The 5,786-nt window shown below is 45.4% G+C and overlaps 1 long non-coding RNA gene across 1 annotated transcript in view; it reads left to right on the forward strand.

Moving 5' to 3' along the window:
* LOC118735014 overlaps positions 1 to 842 on the forward strand; it is a 6,841-nt gene extending 5,999 nt beyond the window's left edge. The window contains exon 2 of the long non-coding RNA XR_004992488.1: positions 27 to 842. This is a non-coding gene — a long non-coding RNA (uncharacterized LOC118735014). The remainder of the gene's footprint in view (positions 1 to 26) is intronic.
* The last annotated feature ends 4,944 nt before the right edge of the window (positions 843 to 5,786 follow it).

A 5,786-nucleotide genomic window follows, 5' to 3' on the forward strand; every position in this document is an offset into this window, starting at 1 on the left:
CTGAGAGACGCAGAATTTGTGGAAAGGTTCAGACTGAACCGAGAACAAGTGTAAAACTGTGCCTGAAGATATAGGCGCAGTAATCGTGAATAAAACAATTCGATGCTGCGGTTTCTTAGAATTTCCTTATTTATAATAGGGACACGAATTTCGATACGATATTATATCGATATTTTTTCCATTCGATACCGATACTTTTTAATCAATAGTTATCAAACGATATTATTTGGAGTTGAGTACCAGAACCATTGTATCGTATCGAATCGCAAAGACGTGTCTGACGTCACGTTACAGGACATTACGCTACTAAAATCTCCATTGAAAATTTTTGTTAATATTGTTTCTAAATTAATTTTTAACGCAAATATAATAATTTTATTTTGATTTAAGCACACCCTAGCGGTTCAATTTATTGCAAATCTATGTCGTACTATAACTTACCGCAGGAACATCCCATATATCTACAGTTTGGAATTGATATGTAAAGCAATATGGTTATATTTTTGGCTTTACAGAGCCCAATATTCAGATTTATTTTTTTGATCCCGATAATAATGGGTACCCGATATTTTTACAGCGATATATAATAATATTTTACTATATCGGTACCTTTGGTTCGATATCGAGTACCTACTTGTTAATCGATTAGTCGAAAGTTATTTCAAAAAATAGTCGACTTAACTTAATCGACTAACCGTTTCTTTTCGACTTTTTCAACTAACCGCTCACAAACACCTAGTCGAAAATCCGCTGATTTTCGATTTATCGACTAGCAGTTTTCTTTGAGTAAAACTTTTTTTTTTTGTATACTTATGCTTATTGACAAACCCCAACCGCGCTAATACAAATAGTTTTATGGTGAAAAACTGTCACTATTCGAATAATTTCGGTTAGTCGATTTTCAGACTACTCGATACTGAGCGGTTAGACAAGAATGAACGGTTAGTCGAGTGCGAGCGGTTAATTGAGTAATTTCTATTCGACTATCAACCGGCAAAAATGTTGCTAATCGACTAGTGGACTAAGCGAGTATCCGGATAGTCGATTTTTAAAAAGAGCTCTAGCTTGTAAATAACTAAATCAAGGCTATTCGAAATTTGTATATTAAAGTGCAAATCGAAATGTATCTACAAATGCTTGTAGAAGGTTAGGTTAGGTTGATGTGGCAGTCGGCTCATATTTACCAACTCACTTAGACCTTTTGAAGGTCCATTGTGGTACCACTGCAGGACACGGGAACCTCGGTGACTATTCTTCAGAGAACCAATTTGAGGCTCTTATAAAGCGTAGAATCGGTTTTATTCCTACGCGTGACCATCCCGTAATAGCTAAAGAAGGGCCTGCCTAAAAAGCTTGCTCTCCTCTTGGACAAAGCTGGGCAACTACAGAAGAAGTGCTCTACGGTTTCTTCCTCTTCCTCATCTCTGCAACTTCTGCAATATTCATGGGAGAAAATTCCAAGTCTTGAAGAGTGCCTGCCAAATAGCCAATGACCGGTTACACAAGCCGTGACCTTCGCAATGTCCTCTCTTGAGAGGCACAGCAACTCTTTCGTCTTTTTCTTTTCTATTGCGGCCAAAGCAGCCTGGTTGTTCTACATGTGCCCTCCTCTAGCCATGACCTGTTGGCCTCTTGGATCATGCTATTTCGAAGTTCTAATTTGCAGGTTGCCATGGGTATCCCAATAGTGCCCCTGTTTTCACATAGGGGTAGATTCGTACCTTTCCTGGCTAGCTCATCGGCCCTGCAGTTTCCTTCAATATCTCTGTGTCCCGGAACCCATATGAGGCTGACCTTGAACATGGTGCTAATATCGTTTAGAGCTGCGAGGCATTCCTGCGCAACCTGCGACCTCAGCTTTACCATGTTCATTGATTTAATGGCCGCCTGGCTATCCGAGAAAATATTAATCGTAGTCTTCGTTACGGCATGTGTAGTAAGGTACACAGCCACCTCCTTTATAGCTAAAACTTCTGCCTGATATACACTGCAGTGGTCCGGAATTCGGACGGATAGTTCCAGTCCTAGTTCCTTAGAGAAAACTCCGTAGCCAACCCTATTGTCTAGCTTGGATCCATCTGTGTAAAAATTCAATTCCCCCCGTCTCCATGGTCTTGGTGTTTGCCATTCTCTTCTTGACGGGATGCTCGTCTTAAAGAGCCTATCGAAGATTGGCTTGGGAGCGGAGTAGTCAACTTCTTGGTTGTAACTACCCAGAATGTGAAGTATGGAAGCGTGACCAAACCGCCGATCCTTCCATAGCACCATACTTTTTAGTTTGAGCGCTGAATCGGCGGCCGCGTATTTTCCCCACCAGGTTTATTGCGGGAAAATTGGTAATCACCTCCAGCGCCTTATTTGGGGTGGTCCTTAAGGCACCTCAAATGCATAGAAACGCTGTTCTTTGGACCTTACTCAATAGTTTTAGGTAACTTGCCTTTTGAGTTGCTGGCCACCATACAAGTATTCCATATAATAGTATTGGCCTGACCACCGAGGTGTATAGCCAATGTGTAATACGAGGTGTTAACCCCCACTTGATTCCGGCCGCTTTTTTGCATGTGTATAATGCAACGTTGGCCTTCCTTACTCTTTCCTCTATATTAGGTTTCCACGTTAGTTTCCTGTCTAATATGAGTCCTAGATACTTAACATTCTCCTTCAAGGATATCTCCACACCCATAAAGATTAGCGGGGAGACTATGGGAAGCCTGTGTTTCCTTGTGAAGAGAATTGCTTCGGTTTTCTCGGGGTTTACTCCGAGTCCCCTACTCTCTGCCCAGTTCCTAAGCGTGGCCATGTTAGCGAGCAGAATCTCCATTAGGGTATTTGCCCTTGACGGCAATTGCCAGGTCGTCAGCATATGCTGTGACATGGCAACCCCCTCTCTCTAGTGCCTCCAGCAGAGAGTTCACCGCCAAATACCAGAGAAGAGGGGAGAGAACCCTTCCCTGAGGAGTGCCTCTACAGACCTTTCTGCTTATTGTGGTGTTGCCAAGCTTGGCGGTTATCGTCCTGCTGACAAGTATAGACTCGATCAGCACCGCCACATTCTGGTCAACTCCAAGCTCTTTTAAGGCACCCGTTATGGCGCTGGCGTTAATATTGTTGAAGGCACCTTCTATATCTACAAAGGAAACCAGAGTATACTCTTTATCTAATAAACTTTTTTCCACCAACCCGACGAGCGAGTGCAAGGCGGTTTCCGTGGATTTGCCTTTCGTATAGGCATGCTGCGCTAGGGAGAGCCTACTTGTTGGTATCACGCCCCGTAGATATTCATCCATTCTTCTTCTTCTTATTTGGCGCTGTAACCGCCTAAGCGATTTTGGCCGAGTCCAAAACAGCACGCCAGTCATTTCTCTTCTGTGGTAACTGACGCCAATTGAAAATGCCAAGTGAAGCCAAGTCCTTCTCCACCTGGTCTTTCCAACGCAGAGGAGGCCTTCCTCTTCCTCTGTTACCAGCATCGCGGCCCGCGTTGAATATTTTCAGAGCAGGAGCGTTTCTGTCCATCCGAACGACATGGCCAAGCCAGCGGAGCCGCTGAATTTTAATTCGCTGCACTATGTCTATATCGTTGTAAAGCTCATACAGCTCATCGTTAAATCGTCTGCGATATTCGCCATCACCAACGCGTAAAGGTCCGTAAATCTTTCGCAGAATCTTTCTCTCGAAAACTCCAAGAGCCGCCTCATCAGATGCTTTCATTGTCCATGCTTCCGCGCCATACACCAGCACAGGCATGATGAGTGACTTATAGAGTGTGATCTTTGTACGACGAGAGAGGACTTTACTTCTCAATTGCCTACTCAGCCCAAAGTAGCACTTGTTGGCAAGAGTGATTCTCCGTTGGATTTCAAGGCTGACATTATTATTGGTGTTAATGCTGGTTCCCAAATAAACGAAGTCGTCTACTTTTTCAAACTTCTAACTGTCAACAGTGACGTGGGTGCCAAGACGCGTATGCTCTGACTGTTTGTGTGCTGACAGGAGATACTTCGTTTTGTCTTCGTTCACCACCAGACCCATTCGCTTTGCTTCTCTATCCAATCCCGAGAAGGTAGAACAGACGTAGCCCTTGTTTTTACCGATAATATCGATGTCGTCGGCATACGCCAGCAATTGTACGCTCTTATAAAGTATTGTGCTTGAGCGGTTCAGTTCTGCGGCTCTTATTATCTTCTCCAACATAAGATTAAAGAAATCACACGAAAGGGAGTCCCCTTGTCTGAAACCTCGTTTGGTATCAAACGGCTCGGAGAGGTCCTTCCCTATTCTGACGGAGCTGGTGGTATTGCTCAATGTCAATCTTACACAGCCGTATTAGTTTCGCGGGGATACCAAATTCAGACATCGCGGCATAAAGGCAACTTCTCTTCGTGCTGTCGAAAGCGGCTTTGAAATCGACAAATAGATGGTGTGTGTCGATCCTATTCTCGCGGGTCTTTTCCAAGATTTGGCGAATTGTGAATACCTGATCTATGGTGGATTTTCCAGGCCTAAAGCCACACTGATAAGGTCCAATCAGCTCGTTGACGGTGGGCTTCAGTCTTTCGCACAATACGCTCGATAAGACCTTGTAACCTATGCTTAGAAGGCTAATTCCGCGGTAGTTGGCGCGTATGGCGGGGTCGCCTTTCTTGTGGATTGGGCAGAGCACACTTAAATTCCAGTCGTCGGGCATGCGTTCATCTGACCATATTCTGCATACGAGCTGATGCATGCACCTCATCAGCTCCTCGCCGCCGTACTTGAATAGCTCGGCTGGCAGGCCGTCAGCTCCAGCAGCTTTGTTGTTTTTCAGCCGCGTAATCGCTATTCGTACCTCGTCATAGTCAGGCGGTGGGACAGCTACTCCATCATCATCGACTGGGGACTCGGGTTCGTCTTCCTCACTACTTTCAGCGCTGCTACCATTCAGTAGGTTATAAAAGTGTTCCCTCCACAATCACTAGGTCGGCATTGTTGTTCTTACAGGAGTTCGCCCCGGTCTTGAAACCTTCCGTAAGTCGCCTAACCCTCTGGTAGAATTTTCGGGCGTTCTTCCTGTCGGCCAGCATCTCAAGCTCTTCGCACTCACGTATTTCGGCCTCTCTCTTCTTATTGCGGCAAATACGTCTCGCTTCCTTCTTCAGTTCCCTATAACGGTCCCACATGGCTCGCGTTGCGCCCGATCGCAGCGTGGCCCTGTAGGCGGCATCTTTTTTCTCTGCGGCTTCTTGACATTGCTCATCGTACCAGTTGTTCTTTCGGGCTCGCTGAAATCCAACTACTTCTTCGGCGGCGGTACTTAATGATCGGGAAATGTGGTTCCACTGCTCGCGTACGTCGGATTGTTGAAGAGTGCTCTCAGAGAGCAGGTGTGTGAGTCGAGTGGCGAATAAATTGGCCGTCTGTTGTGATTGCAGCTTTTCGACGTTAAGCTTTCTTTGCATTGTTGGGCGCACATTTTTTGCTGCACAGAGGCGGGAGCGTATCTTGGCTACAACAAGATAGTGGTCCGAGTCGATGTTTGGCCCTCGGAGTGTACGTCCAAAACGCTTGAAGCATGCCTTCCGTCTATCACAACATGATCGATTTGGTTTCTCGTTTTTCGATTTGGAGACAGCCATGTAGCTTGGTGGATGTTCTTATGCTGGAACCTAGTACTACATATTACCATATTTCGGGCCCCGGCGAAGTCGATCAGCCTCAGTCCGTTATCGGACGTTTCGTCGTGGAGGCTGAATTTTCCGACAGTGGCGCCAAAGATCCCCTCCTTGCCCACCTTGGCATTAAAATCG

The sequence above is a fragment of the Rhagoletis pomonella genome, unplaced genomic scaffold (genome assembly GCF_013731165.1).
Source record: "Rhagoletis pomonella isolate Grant_MI unplaced genomic scaffold, Rhpom_1.0 Rhpom_scaffold_00003, whole genome shotgun sequence".
Lineage (NCBI taxonomy): Eukaryota > Metazoa > Arthropoda > Insecta > Diptera > Tephritidae > Rhagoletis > Rhagoletis pomonella.